Genomic DNA, 16,605 nt, shown 5'->3' on the forward strand with positions numbered 1-16,605 from the left:
AAACGTCAGCCTTTCTGCTCCTATGATGCTGCTTGGCCTGCTGTGTTCATCCAGCTCTGCACCTTGTTGTCTCAGAAAAACATAGGACTTTGATTAAAAAGGAAATTAGGGAAGAAAAGGAATAATAATATTAAGTGTGAGAGAAATCCAGCAGGTCTGGCAGCATCTGTGGAGACAGAAGCAGAGTTAACTTTGTTTAGAGTCGAGCATGACTCTTCTGTGAGATTGAGGACAGGCAGAAAAGGCATGGGTTTTGTGCATTTGAGCGGAGAGAGGGTGCAGCAAGTGGAACAGAGGGGCAACTAAGGGAAACGTTAAGGGAGATGAGAGATTTAAGACATTATAAAACAAAAGACAAAGGCAGTGGTGACTGTTAAGCTCTGAAACCGTGGCAATCCCACCATGAGAATGCTGAGCTCAGAGACTGTGAGGGCATTTGAACATGGAGGTGTTTTCTTGGTCTTGCACAGCGATGAGGAATTTAACAAGACCGAAGTCAGCAGGTCCATCTGGATGAAGAAGGTGCTCCTCTGCTCAATCAGGATATGATAATATTTCACTTGTTCATAATCAAAGGCAGGTTCAAATGCAATCTCTGGCTCTCTCTATTGGTAGTCAGAACAGCTCCAGGAGTTGCCTCCATTGTGCTAGTGCTTTCTGAATGGAAAGAACCATTCAGCCGAGCAAAATGTTGGAGTTGCAAAGGATGCTCTTGCTCTTGCTCTTGCTGGAGTGCAGGGAAAGTTTACCAGGCTGATTCTGGGGATGGCAGGTCTGGCATATGAGGAGAGATTGACTAGGTTGGGATTATTTTCACTAGAGTTCAGATGGATGAGGGTGGAATCTCATAGAGACTTCTAAAATTCTAACAGGACTAGACAGGGTCAATGCAGGGAGGATGTTCCTGATGGTGGATGTATCCGGAACCAGGGGTCACAGTGTGAGGATTTGGGGTAGACGTTTTAGGATGGAGATGAGGAGACATTTCTTTACCCAAAAAGTGATGAGTCTGTGGAATTCTTTACCACAGGAAGTAATTGATGCCAAAACAGTGAATGTATTCAAGAGGTGGCTAGACATAGCACTTGGGGCGAATGGGATCAAAGGTTTGAGGAGAAAGAGGGGTTGGCTATTGAGTTGGATGATCAGCCTGGATCATGATGAATGGCAGAGCAGACTGGAAGGGCCGAATGCCCTCCTCCTGCTCCGATCTGCTATGTTTCTATGTTATATAAATAGGGTTTAAAATCACTTCAAGTGGCTGCTTGTATCAATGGTACACACATCAGAGCCCCTTCCAAACTCACGCCTGTTAACATGCTGGCAACACTGGGGAGACATTCGCCTAGTGGTCGCTAGAGTTTTAATCCAGAAACTCATCTGATATTCTGGGACACGAGTTCAAATCTCGCCATGGCAGATGGTGGAATTTTAATTCAATAAAGAATCTGGAATTAAGGGTATAACGATGGCTAAAAAGCCATTGCTGATTGTTGGGGGAGAAAGAAACAAAGCGGCTCACTTATGTCCTTTAGGGAGGTAAATCTGCCATCCTTATCTGGTCTGGCCTACATGCAACTCCAGCCCCACAGCACTGTGGCTGACTCTCAACTACCCTCTGGGAAATTAGGGACAGGCAATAAATGCTGGCCCAGCCACAAACATTCAAATCCCATGAGTGAATGAAGAAAAAAGGATTGTGCTGAGGAGCTAGTCCAATAGGCTGTCCCCAACCATTTCCTTGCTCCCAGCCTCCTCAAACCTGTTTCTGCCGAAAACCAGCCCAGAGAACGATCATGGAAAATTATTCAAAGTTATTACGTTTGTAAATATTTTATAGCGAAAGAGTGTAATTAAGGAAATGACAAGTCCTTTTAAAAACCAAAATGGTAACTTGAAAGTTGAGGTAGAAGATGTATTTGAGTCAACCAACTTATAGTCCTACAAGTTTATTTAAACCCACACGTTTTTGGACCGTACCTGACAAAAGGAGCAGTGCCCTAAGAGTTTGTAATTTTAAACAAACACGTTGGACTATAACCTGATGTCATATGACTTCTGCCTTTGTCCACCCTCGTCCAACACCAGCACCTCCACATCATGAGTCAACCAAAGAAGGGGATGATGCAGGCCTTGCCTGCAATGAGCTTTGCATTTACATTTCTCATTAGCTGCATGGGTGATTTACTGGTGGCAGTTCGTAGTTGAAAACAAAATAAAAAAGCAGACCAAACAAGGGTGTTTGTGCTGCAGTGGTAATGTCCATACCTCTGAGCCAGAAGGCCTGGGTTGAAGTTTCACCTGCTCCAGATGTGTATCATAACATTTCTGGTCAGGTTGATTTCAAGAAAATGAAGCAGAGCCAGGGATGTGTCTGCAGAATTGTCCATCCCAAACTGGGACCAGCCTATGTACGGCACGAGTAGTGGCTCTATTTCAGTAAACAACAATAAATGATGTTCCTTTCCAGTCTGGCTTCCTGAGTTATTACATAGACACAATGGAACAACTTCATAGTTGGAGCTATTGTTGGAGAACCAAATGACATAGCTATTAGGAAGCTTTGTGATCTTTCTGGATGAGTAAATTAAGGTGGGCTGAATGATGTTTGAATCAGCAAAGAAACTTGTTTGGTTGATGTGAGGGGGACATTTAGATCTTCGAGTGGAAAGAGATGAATGATAACTCCATGCGAAAAACAACGTAGAGGCTCTGGTTAGTAGGATCTCTGACAGAATCTGCACAAACAGGGGACAACGTTGATGAAAACTTTCCGAGAAGGCCTTGGGAAAGACAGGGTATGACAGACATTGATAATAGGAAGACAGCAACATCCAGGGTGAGACTGATTATTTAGTCCCAGGCTCGGTGAAGGAGACTTTAACATTTTAACCTGTGATAAAGAAGGGGCATCTGTTTTGTTTGATGTGGACAAAGGAAGATTGGAAAGTGGATAATGAGATGTTAACAGCACAATGATGTTCAACTTTCCTGTATGTACCAGAGTTTTGCTTTGGTCCAATAACTGAGGCAGATCTCTCCTGTGATGTTCAAATAAAATGCTTGTAAAAATTTATACTAAGTCTCCTGCAGTTGATTATTTAAACATCAAAACAACAGTGGATAATATAACAGCACTTCAAAACTAATTTATTGGTCGTGACATAATTTGTGGTGTCCTGAGGACATGGGACATGTATGAATATTCAAGTTTTCCCAAGTCCTTTCTTCACGAAATTGTAGATGTTTGTTATGTTGACTTTGGACGGCTCATGCTCATCAGTGACTGTTCGTTGACAATCAGACATGGTTGACTGACAAGTCATTGTGCAGTCATAACTGGGAGCCTGGAAGGAATGTGAAACGAGTCAGCAGAGTGAAAGTTCAGCAGCAAAATTCACATTGGAATCTATTTTTACACAATGTTATTAGCATATTGATCTGATGCAGATGCATCGAGGGCCACTGCATTGGATAGGGTGTTTCAGATACAAGATTGTGCATAAAGCAATTTGAGATGCTACACTTGTGAAATCGTAGGGCAATATTATAAAAATCCCCTTGATGAGTCAAGCACTTTTTTAAAAAAAAACTCATTTACTTAAAGCCATTGTTGACAAATCTGATGAGTTTAATGATCCATGAATCCCAAAATAAAAATGTTATTCTTTTGCCAAAGAGACTTCATCAACAGAATGTCAACTTTCTGTTGAAAGAAAGGAAATAGCAGGGTTTAAATTATTTAGCTTTAAAAAATAAAAAATGGTGTTGACTGAATAACCAATAAAACAGAAAGCATTGGATATACTCAGCATGGCAAGCAGCATTTGTGGAGCAATAAAAATAATTAACATTTTGAGTCACAGAGACTTCTTCAGAACAAAACAGGCTGGAAAATGCTGTAGTATATGTCATTGACCAATGGGGAGAACGAGTAAGTAGAAGAGATGGTGAGAGTTCTCGGAGAAAAAGACAAAGTGAGTGGTAATTTATTCCCAAATCACCCTGCTCAGAGATGTTATTGCACACCTCTGGAGCAGGTGGGACTTGAAACTGGGCCTCTGCAGCCTAAAGATAGGGACACCACCACTGTACCACAGGGCCCTTCTGCGGTAACGGTGGCAAAGGATTGATCTCAACGCAAAACACTGTTGATTTTAACTGCATGGAGTTAAAAAAAAAGTTCACTTTTGATGGTTTGCATTGTCCATAATGGGCTTTGCAAGTACATAATGAATTGGCTACATGTGTTTTTACTGGTGGTGGATAGTAGTTTTAAGAAAAAAAATGTAAAAAGTCACAGTGATTTGTGCTGGGGGGGTGCGGGGGAAGGTCACTCAGTTCTATGCGATGACACTTCTGGTTAGAAAAGCGAAGAAAAGAAAAGGGTGGCTCTTGTGGTACAATGGCAGTATCCCTACATTTGAGCCAGGAGGCTGGGATTCATATCAAACTTGTTCCAAAGGTGTGCAATAACATTTCTAGAAGAGGTTGTTTAGAAAATAGTTTTTTAAAAAAATGTAGCAAACTCAAGCAAACCAGACAGAAGGGGAGAGGGGTAGAAGGGGTGTAATCAAAATGGAAAACAGAGTGTTCACGATCTGAAGTTGTTGAACTTCATGTTGAATCCTGAAGGCTGTGTACCTTGAAAATGAGGTGCTGCTCCTCCAGCTTATGTTGGACTTCACTGGAGCACTACAGCTGGACGAGGTCATAAATCACAGAACCCCTACAGTGCAGAAACAGGCCCTTCGGCCCAACAAGTCCACACCCACCCACAGAGCATCCCACCGAGGCCCATCCCCCTATAACCCACCTAATCCACACATCCCTGAACACGACAGGCAATTTAGCACAGCCAATCCACCTAGCCTGCACATCTTTGGACTGTGGGAGAAAACCGGAGCATACCCACACAGACACAGGGAGGATGTGCAAACTCCACACAGGCAGTAACCCAAGGCTGGGATCGAACCCGGGTCCCTGGTGCTGTGAGGCAGCAGTGCTAACCGTTGAGCCACCGTGCCGCCCTAAAAAATGCGTGTTCAGGAAACCCAGTCGGCAGGATATTAGCAAAGGGGCCAGAGAACATGTTGAAATGGTGAGTAACTCGAGCATCAGTGACATGGACAGAGCAGCTGTGCTCTGCAAAGCGGTCACCTAGTCTGTGTTTGGTCTCAAGCTTACATCACAGATGTTTCAACAGTTGTTCCCGTTACATTTCCCACTCAACCGTCATCACTGGCACCCAAAGACATCCATAGAGCCAGGGAATTTCCAGATTGTTTACACTTATAGATCATTAGAAAAGAAGAATAGATTTTCATTGTAAAGTGTCTTTCATAATTTCAAGACATCCCAAAGCACTTTACAGTCAATGAATTTAAAAATTCGTCCTTGTGAATGTAATAGTTTGCATCATGATTCTGGTGTTCAGAGACGGAGATTGACTGAAAAAATTGTTAAAATTACATTACTGTGAGATGTAATTACTGAATGTATTTTTTTCTCAGCTGTGAACATTGTAATTCTTGGAGATAATTATTTTCACCTGATATAGGGCGGAGGTGGTCTAGCAATGGATGAGAAATTCTGAAAAAGAAGTAATGGTAAAACTTAGATAACAAGGTGTACAGCTGGATGAACACAGCAGGCCAATCAGCATCAGAGGAGCAGGAAGGCTGACGTTTCGGGTCGAGACCCTTCGGTGCTCATTGGAACTTTACTGCAAATTTGATAAAAATTCAAACACGTGTACAATGCTCCTCTGTAAACTGTACAAAACCAGCATCTTGCTATTGGGCACTCAATCAGGTTTACTAAAAGCCTGATGTTCCTTGCCACAGAAAGTTACAATGTCCATACTTTCCAGTCTCTGGATAATTGAAGGTGTATCTCAAAAGATATGCATTGGGACTCCTCACAAATCCCATCTGTCAATTCCATGGGAATTTTTCGGGAAGTTTAAATATCTGAGAGTTAATTGCCCTACTTCCAGAACCCTCTGAACAAGTCTTCAATTCTGATTTGGATATGGAGAATACAGAGGAATCTCACTTGTTTGGAGAATTGCCCAGGAAATGTTAGAATGATAAAAGCAATGAATAACTCCTGAATAACTGACTCTTCTATGGAGCCCTTCAACATCTACCCTCCACTCTGATCTCCCAACTTCCCTATCACTCAACAATGCCCAAACCTCCAAAGAGTACACGCCCAGGCAAACAACTATCCCTCGAGTCCTACAACCACATCCACTGAACTCCAACTATATACCATGGATATACTCCTGACACAATAAAACTATCACACTGAATATTTAACCTGCAACTCTTCCATTTATACCATCCAGCACCCTGTCCTGACCTGACTACCTCCCTGACCCAACAAACGCCTGATCCCTTGGCTACATTCCTGATGTCCAAACTACCTGTATGACTCCCTGACTGATGACCCCACATATACACTGGACCCAACCCAACAAACCCCATCACTTGACTAGCTCCCTGATCACCCAAAGAACCACAAAGCGATCTGAGAACCCCTCCAAACATCTATCTGTTGACCTCTAACAACAGCAATCTCACTATCTGATACCCATCTATGGCCCCTGGTCACGTAACTACACCCCCAACATAATTCAACTAATCCCTGTTCCAACCTGACAACACCCCAACCAAACTACTATCCTCCCATCATCGATTTACAACTCTTTCTCATCCCTTGAATAGATATCCTCTTCGTTCTCCAATTACAGCTGATCTTCCAACTTTGCCCCATCCCCTAACAATCCTATTGACCTGATCTGACTACCCTATACCTGACTACTCCCAAACCTCTATCCTTTCGCTTACCCATCTGTCATCCTAGCCTTTCATACTCCCCAGATGCCACTCGTTGCCCAACCACCCACTGCCTTATTCCCTTACAAACTTGTTTTACATGCTTAACTCATCTCTGCAGCTTCTGAAAGAGGATTTTGGCATTTAAACTGTGTTTCCTTCATGGAATAAGGCAGCTAAGAATGTAGGAGCTGCAACAAAACATTCAGTCCCTTGAGCTTGCTCCACCACTCTAGAACATGGCTGATCATCCACATCAAAATTATTTTTGCACATTGGGCTATAACAGGTCATTAAAGCAAAATCCACAGCAATGGTTTTCAAACATTTCTGGTTAGGAAACTAAATTTAATGGTATGCAAAGTCCTAACTTCCAAAGTTATGTTTTCAACTACATAATGGAAAACAAGGTGGATTCTTCTAAATACACATCTGGTTCCACAATGTCCTTATTTGTTCGGGCCTATATTTGACCCAAGACCCACAGAATTCGACTCTTAACTGCCTTTTGAAATGACCTAGCAAATGGCTCAGTTGCATCAAACTGTTCCGAAAATAGTCAAATAAAAACAAAAAGTGCTTCCCCATCCTAGGCACTGTAAATGACAATGACACACCATCCTCACTAACTTCAGCAAACCTGCATGGAAAATGGGAAAGTTCTCTTTAACAAAGACTTCAAACCGCACAAATTCTTCAGGGCAAACCCAGGCACCGAAACCTGCTACTGATAATGACCTCTGTCCCTCCCTTAGATGATACATCAGTACTTCCGTATGATGAACACGTCTTGGAAGAAGCAATGAGGGACCAAAGGCAGACAATGCATTCAGGTTGGGCAATGTTCATAACAATCACCAAGACTGACTCAATAGCTACGCTATTGAATGGCTATCCATGTCCTGAAGGACACTTCTGCAATACTGGACCTGTGGCTGATGGTATGAGGACAAACATGAGCAAAAGAAAACTGACTTGGTCCTCACCAAACAACCTATGACAGATGCAGCTGTCCATGACACTGTTGGTAAGAGTGACCACCATATAGTCTCTGTTCATACTGAGGACACCCTCCTTCATTTCATGTAACTTCACCATTTTTCTAAAGGGAAGAGATTTAGAATAAAACCAGCAGCTCAAAACTGAACGAACTGGAGAAATTGTAGGCCTTCAGCAGGAGCTGCACAATATAACCTCTGAATCTGTAATCACACTGCATAGCATATTCCTCATTCTAACATCCCCTTCAAATCCTGCTTCAATGTGTAATGTAGCAGAGTATACTTAAAACTGTACCACGAATTCCCAAGATTGAGATACCAGGTAAAGCTACAACACAAGTCTATTTGCATGCAAAGCATCTGAAATAGCATCATGTGGACTATATTAAGTGATGCCACAGTCAATGTATTCAAATGAAGCTTTCCATGACCTATAGTTAACAGTGAATGGTGGCAGATAATCAAACAGCTAATGTGATAGGTCTCAAGGAAAATACCCTTCATTAGTGATGGCACAGATCAAATAAGTCCAAAAGGCAATCATCTTCATCCAGAAGTCCAAGTAGGTGATCAGTAAGGGCCCCATCGAAAGGTCCCCAACATCATACAAGACAATTATCAGCCAGTTCGATTCACTCCACGCAAGCTTTGTCACCTGACAAAGGAGCAGCGCTCCAAAAGCTTGTGACTTCAAATAAATTTGTTGGACCATAACTTGGTGTCATGTGGCTTCTGACTTTGTACACCCAAGTTCAACACCAGCACCTCCACATCATGGATAGAATAAAGGCAATGGATCCAAACAAATCCTGCCTGCAGCCCTGAAGGTGATGCTGTTGCGTTAGTTTTTATTCCAGCACAGTTACAACACAAGCATCACCTGACAAAGTGTATCATCATTCGAGTATGATCCGATCTACAAAAGCAGGACAAATCCAGCCTGGTCAATTACCGTTCTGTCAACCTACAGTCAATCTTCAGTAACATAATAGAAGGTATAATACATGTTGCTGTTGTAGACAGTGCTATCAAGCACTACCTTATCAGCAATAATCAAGTCATTGATGCTTCATTTAATTTCCACCTGTACCGATTAGATTCAACCTTCATTACAGCTTGAGAAATTCCACCAGTCAAGTCCCTGCCTCATGACCAACGTCTATGCAAGTCAGCGTCTCATGGAAAACCGCCCAGTTGCTTGGCTGATTTCAATTCTAACAATATTTAAAATGCTCAACATGATCCAGGCAGCCAATTTAACTGGCACCTCAACACCTTATTCACACCGTCCACTATTGGTGGACTATGACTGCAGTGCGTACCATCTGCAAGATGCAGCACTGCAAATTCGAAATCTTTATTCAGCAGCAAATTCCAACTTCTACTGCCTACAAGAATGAAGGGAGGAGACATGGGAACAGCATCACCTTAAAATCCATCTGCAAGTCTCACACCATTCTGATTTGGAATTATATCATAATTCCTTCAATGTCACTGGATGAAAATCCCAGAACTCCCTATTTAATGACACTGTTGGTGTACCTTCACAAACACATTGCAGCAGTTCAGGAAGGCAACTTTGTTGCCTTCTTAAAGTCAATTTGTAATGGACAATAAATGTCAACATTGCAAGTTATGCCCACATCCCATGATTGAATTACATGCAGTTTTCATTTTCAAAAGGAAATTAAAATATTGCACAGCAGCAGAAATAGCAGCAGCACAGTTCTAGTCACCCAACAAATATAGAATAGTAGTTTTTGAGACATGGGTCACAACAGGATTTACCTGGATCAAGACAAAAAACTGGTAATCTCATGAATATCCATTGATCACAGTGCAACATAATGGCCTAAGTATATAAACTAGCCTTGGCCATCCTACCATGTTGGATGTATAATCTTCCCTTTAGGCTTACTTTTAAAGAAATCCTTACAATAAGACTTTGAAATGCATTTGCACACTGTCTTTTTACATGTTTCCACTGTATATTTTTACCTAATAGTTTGCTGTTAAGATGGCTTTGTCAACTTATGCTAAGAAAAACTGTACCTGATTTGAAACTAGGAGATAATTTTTGAGTGTATCATGTGGATGCCATGATCTCATCTCATTCTGCTGCCATAATACTTTCCCTTTGAAATCGGTGAGGCCAAGCAAAAACAAACAGTATCAGTCATCATTTAAGACATTGTAAAAACATAAAATAAGCCTGTTAAAAAAATTCCCTCTGCAAATGGCTTCCAGATCTGATTCTTATAAGCTCATTCACATCCTAAATTAATCGTATAATCACCAAATATAACACCACAATTCTGCTAATAGTTTAATGAATAAAAAGAATAGCATGTTTATTTATCAAGCAGTCGTTCATAAATAAAATACAACCAATTACAATGTGTGAAAAATAAACTGCATTATTTTTGATCTAAAAGGTAAAGTTGCCATAATCTTACCAGTACATTGGCTGCTCTCTCATTAAGGAGAAATGACTAGTGGTGGTTTAAACCAAAAGTCACCACAACTCAGATCAACTGTATCACTTGCCTATTTTGCAGCTGATTCGACTAAACTTCTATTTAAATTTCTTGGACAATTTCAAACATTTTCTCTTGCTATCGTTGAGGTTGCAACTCTTCCTGTTAGCTTAAGTTTCTGCCTTTTAATGAAAAAAAATCTATATCCGTTAATTTTGCTCTTCATAGATGCAGACTGGCTTACTCTGAAGTTGCATGAGACCAACAGGTATTTAGTTGCAAATGCCATTTAACTTGTGAGCGAGTACTTGGATTATCCCGTGCCATAATATCAGAAATCCTCCAAAAATCTGGCTTTTATGTTTTTCCCTCTTTTTCTTGTTGATTTATCAGGTCACAGTTTATATGGATAAGAATTTGAAAACAGTCAATCAAGAGGAGAGTACAAATTGGAGGCAGCAACAGAATGGACTTGATGGACACCAGTGGAGAAAAAATGACATTTGGCAACTGTTGACCCAAGCAGCGAAGCAAATAAATGAGAAAGGGCACCGAGTAAAAGGGAAGCAGAATGGGAAAAGGATTAAAATTAGATAAACAATGAAGAGGCAGTCGGGGAAAATGGCCTGTTGAGGTGAGCAATGAATCTAACTCACTTGATAATGTTAGATATGTTCTCATAGCGATATGCTTAAAGGTCACGGTTCTATATAATGGTAAAAAAAGCATTCTATTTTCTCTGAGCAACAGGTAAGAATGGGAAAAACGTTAAAGAACTAAATGTTGGGAACATCGTCAACTGACATTATAATTTAGAAGGCTTGACTTTTCATCCCAGCTGGGGCTGGGACTGGGACTGGAAGCTTACAATAAAAATTGCATCACTGGGCAGTGAAAGGGTTTCCAAACTCCAGCTTGTCTCTGGGCTGATTTCATAGCATTGAGATAGGACCCACCACCTAGTCTCTATCTGCTCACATACGGCATATACATATACATATACATTCATATATACATCTTAGGCTGTGAGCAAAACAAACAAAAGCTTCAACCAGACCAGGAGAGACACCAGCACATCTGTGGTAGTCAAAATCTCTCTCTCTTATAAGCCACTGAAAACTGGGGAAAAAAAAAACAAGGTATCTCGCCTTCAGCACATGTTGCAAATTTTGACTTAGAATTCAATAAGTCAGAGACATTTGTAAATGAAACTTGTGCCCTGTGCCTCATGTAAACAAGTGGCAGCATTGGATACAGCAAAGTTGAAAAGAAAGCTTTGAATTAGCAAGACCAACCTAACAAGCCTGGGGAACAAAGACTATACAACCATTTTTCCAGTATTCCAACCGCCCAAGTGTTTTGTTCTTCTGATTATATGTGTGTTTATGTAAGACAAAGTTTGTAAGGGTTTAGAGTCATAATTTGTCGAGTTTACATAATCTAGTTTAGTTGTTTGCATGGAGCTAGAATCTAATGACCTGTAATAAATAATGATTTCTGATTAAACACAGAAGCTTAATCTGTGCTATCTATCAACTTGGTCTGAAAACTAGGTAGTTGGGGATTTTGTATATTTCTTTCAACAATAATTTTTGTGATATCTCCAGAAATATCAGGGCTTGATTTCCAGTGCACTACCCAAGCAAGTCATAGCAATTTCTCTGGTCATATGCTACATACGATATTATTTCACCCAGATTGTCAGTATTCTATCAATGGTTTTTCTCCAGCTGAAAATAATTCATCACTTTGCTTAAAATATTTGATCATTCCTGTATTGATTTCTAGCTTTTAATTTGATCTGTAACTACTAAGGTACGCAGTCATAATTTCTTTAGCAAAACAAGAACTGTATTTAATAAGTTATTTGCTACCAATGGTTGATTCCTCAACTTTTACTTGCTCCATCTCCGAATTTTTAGATTTAGTTTATTTCCTGTTGTATCCCAGCCTGTGCCAGAAAGGGAAATAATGGTCTCTGGTGCTTATCCTTTATCTGTACCTTGTATTTGACATAACCCACACAAGAGCCCCACACCCACCTCCCGCCATTACCCCAAACCCATCCCACCAGTCCTCAACTGGTTCTCCGAGGTACTTTTACAATGTGTGTTGAGTCCTGTAGAAGAGTGGGGCACAACAAAGGCCATTTAGCCAATTGGGCTTGTGCCAGTTCTTTCAAAGATAAATTCAGTCAGCAATGACCACCCTACACACAGCCCCACCCCCTCCTTGCACCCTTCTCATTCATTCCCCAGTTTCTCAAACCATTTATCCAGTTTCCTATTATTAATGGTTGTTCAAATCTGTAGCCAGCGCAATATGAGGGATGGGGCGCATTCCAAAGGCTAACCACTCTTTGTGTAAAGGCTTTTAACCATGTTATCTCTGGTTCTTTCATGAATTAATTTAAATAAAGTTAAATCTTGGTCATCTCATTACAATATCTTCAGCCACTGGAAGCAGTTTCTAACCATTTTATCTGGCATCTTCATAATTTTATACTCCTCCCTCAAATTTCATCAGACTTTTTTCCTCTTAGTGGAGCAGCCTCAGGCTCATTGTAATCTCAGTCCTGAAGCCATTTTATTAAATCTGTTCCAAGTTTTCTACAAACTCTTCACATTCTTCTGGTGCCAATAATTAGAACCACAAGCCACAGTGAGGACAAATTATTTCATAGCACAGGTTAAGGAAAACATATTCATTTCTGTATTCTTTGTAACTATCCGTACAGAACATCAAGAGCTCCTTTTGCATGATAAGACACTTTGTAACTATTAATCTGTCAAATAATTGCATCACCTCCATCATTCGTATTATACAACCATCTCAACTTCTTTAATTCTGATCCGAAGTCAAAGCAAATTTTACTCAAGATTTTCTCAAGTTCTACTTTATAATTTTCAGAACTTACCTTTTGGTTTTCTGGGGCTCCTTTTTTCATTCTCACTGACTAATTTATTGGGTGAAGCAGTAACCTCAAAACAGTGACAAAAACAGAAGTTGCTGGAAAAGCTCAGCAAGTTTGGCAGCATCTGTGGAGAGAAATCAGAATTAATGTTTTAGGTCCAGTGACGCTTCCTCAGTTAACTCTGATTCTCTCCACAGATGCTGCCAAACCTGCTGAGCTTTTCCAGCAATTTCTGTTTTTGTCTCTGGTTTACAACATCCGCAGTTCTTTCGGTTTTCATTTAACCTTGTAACAGTGTCTTCTGTAGTTAGTTTACATATGTGACATTTTGACTTGCACAGTAGCAGATTATCATTATCGTCAATCATCACTGCTCCTTTAGACAAAGACACATCACATGAGCAAAGTATTAATTTCGTGGATACCACCATATTTAAATTGGTGTGAAATAACAGGCATAGGTTAGCAACACAAATATATATGTGTATGTCTGTAGTCAACAGATCTTTCTGCCCAAAATATACATTCCATAAACTGGTGAGGTCACAGCTAATGCACTTCCATTCTACATACATATTTCTAGGAACTTTTAACTAGGGACACTCTACCTATTTAGTGTATCTCAGATTTACATTGAAAAACTGACATTGTTGTTTGCACTAGTCTCCACGAAATCATCTGCCCAAAATGTAACTCTGATTTTATATAGCCTTAGCTAGAATTCCCACATTCATTTCCAAGAAATTCCCAACTTTCACCATTTTAAGATTTCTTGATTTCTAGGTCGTTAAGTATTCCACAGTTCACAGAAACACAGAATTTTTACAGTACATTCAGCCCATTATACTTCTACTGCCTCTTCTTAGAGTCATAGAGATCTACAGCAGAGAAGGTGGCCCTTTGGCCCATTCCATCTATGGCAGCCAAAAACAATCACCTGACTATCCTAATCCCATTTTCTAGCACTTAGTCCATAGCCACATATGCCATGGCAACACAAGTGAACATAGAAATACTTCTTAAATATTATGAAGGTTCCTGCCTCAACCACCCCTTACAGGCTGTGAGTTCCAGATTCCCATCACCCTCCGAGTGTAGAGGTTTTACCTCACATTTGGTCCAAACTTTCTGCCCCTTCCCTTAAAATCTATGACCCCTGATCAATGATCCATCCAAAGGGAAAGGTTTCTTTCTGTCTATTCTATCTAGGCCAATTACAATTTTACACACCACAATCATGTCCCCTCTCAATTTCCACTGCTCCAAGGAAGACAAAACTACTCTGTCTGATCTCTCTTCATAACTGAAACTCTCCAACCCAGGCAACATCCTAGTAGATCTCCTCAGCACCCTCTCAATTACTATCACAGCCTTCCTATCATGCAAATTCCAGAACTGCATCATTACCTAGTGCCAATCTCCTGTTTTGTCTTCCCTCTCCCCAAGACGGTTTTGCTCTATTTCTTTCCAAATAATCAACCAATGCCCATTCGAATACCTCAGTAGAACTTGCCTCCAGGTACTGCATGCCATACCCAAACCACTCGCTGTGTGAAAAGTTTTCTTTCATGATACACTTGCTTCTTTTGCATTTCATTTTAAATCTGTGCCTTCTTGTTCCTTTTATGAGGAGGAACAGCTTCTCCATAAGTACTCCATTCAGCCCACTCATGATGCTCGAACCTCTTCTCAGCCTTCTTATGGAGAAAAGACGCAACTTCTCAATCTATCCATATTGCTGAAGTTTTTCATTCCCGGAACCATTCCTGTAAATTGCTCCCCCACTCTCTCTGACGCGTTGACATCTTTTCTATAATGAGCCATCCACAACTGCACACAATACTCCAGCTGATGTCTAACAAGTGATTTAGAAAAGTTCAACCTCTCCTCCTTATTCTTGTACTCAAGGCTGCATTAATACAGCCAAGGACACTGTATGCTGTTAACAGGCTTAAAACTGTTCACTCTCCTTTGCAACCTCCTTCTTCCCACCCAAACCCCACTTTTCAGGCCTCTTCTTCTTTCCCCTTGCCTCCTGAGCCTCTTTCTTCTCCCCCATTTGTCGGCTTTTTCTTTGCCCTCTATCACCAATGTTGAAAGAGTATTATCATTATTCTAGTTATAGGACTTAATAGTTCCAATACTCCTCCACATTGCACTATATTCCATACCTCTAGAACAGGTGGGACTTGAACACTCGCCTCCTTGCTCAGAGGGAGGACATTACCCCTGTACAGGTTGATGAGAAGAAAAAAAAGGCAAGGATGATTAAGGGCTCCAATGGTGCAAATTTAATGTCCCGACCACTGAGCCTTTGTTCAAGATGCGTGTGATAACATAGATAGGTTGATTTAAAACTTCTGGAAAGGAGTATTGGTGGCAGCAATGTATCCCAACCACAAGCTGTGATTGGTACCACAACATACTGTCCAGGCTAATTATCCCCTACCTCGGGTCGCTGTGGGTGTACCAGTCTACGACATGTAGGATTCCAGAATCACACTTCACAAATCTACCATTGGAAACTTGCTCGTAATGTTTGCACTTTTTAAAGAAAATTAGATTAAGATTTTGAACTTGAATCTATTATTCTTTTTCACATAAATTTTCCACAGTGCCACTTGTGCAAGTGACATTTCAAGGGCTTTGTTGTTTGTGCAAGGCTTGAAGATTCTTAAATGGGTAGCCATTAAAAAAAGAGCTTCAAAGACAAAATGTTGATCAGTAGTGGTACCTGACAGCAAATCACCTGCAATCAATAGTTTCTTACAGATAAATTTAAACATTTTGCATACTTCTTAACGGAAGAATGGTAAGCATTCAAGAAAATGATATTTCTCCCCATTAGTTGATGATCACTTTTACTGGAAAAATATCAAATTACATTGTTTCACTGGAACCGCAAAACAAAGCATTGTTTACCAGGCCAAAGAAAGAAATACAAATTACATATACATTTTATGATGCTATAGTTTCTTTCATTCTACACTTCCACTCTGAAGTGATGTTTACACAAGTTGCCTTACTTTCAAAATCTAGTTTTCTGACCAACACACATCAAAGTACGTGCAGAATTAAACAGTGAAAAGCATATTTAAGAGCTATTTAAATAATGCCAGGAGTGCTATTGAACGACACAGTTAAGAACAAAAGACAGCTTCAAGTGTCAGCACAATTGTGAAGTATGTTACTCCACAATCTATGCAAATAAAATCAAGACCTGTTACCAGTTTGTTATTCGGATTTACATTGATTAACAGCCTGGTTGCATTTCCTCTATGTAGACTGCTACCGGTGAAAGTTTGTAAGTCATGTTACTGCAGTGTATAACCTTATCTTTTCTCTTTAATACTTTGAGTTGAACATGAGAT

At 40.4% G+C, this 16,605-nt stretch overlaps 1 protein-coding gene and 1 long non-coding RNA gene across 5 annotated transcripts in view; both read right to left on the reverse strand.

Moving 5' to 3' along the window:
- LOC109914264 (contactin-4-like) overlaps nucleotides 1-16,605 on the reverse strand; it is a 1,378,312-nt gene that overhangs the window by 1,156,500 nt on the left and 205,207 nt on the right. The gene's annotated exons all lie outside the window — the stretch shown is intronic.
- Nucleotides 3,125-16,605, reverse strand: part of LOC125485155 — a 54,852-nt gene continuing 41,371 nt past the window's right edge. The window contains exon 2 of the long non-coding RNA XR_007263918.1: nucleotides 3,125-3,347. This is a non-coding gene — a long non-coding RNA (uncharacterized LOC125485155). The remainder of the gene's footprint in view (nucleotides 3,348-16,605) is intronic.

This window comes from Rhincodon typus, chromosome 16, assembly GCF_021869965.1.
Source record: "Rhincodon typus isolate 14 chromosome 16, sRhiTyp1.1, whole genome shotgun sequence".
Taxonomy (NCBI): domain Eukaryota; kingdom Metazoa; phylum Chordata; class Chondrichthyes; order Orectolobiformes; family Rhincodontidae; genus Rhincodon; species Rhincodon typus.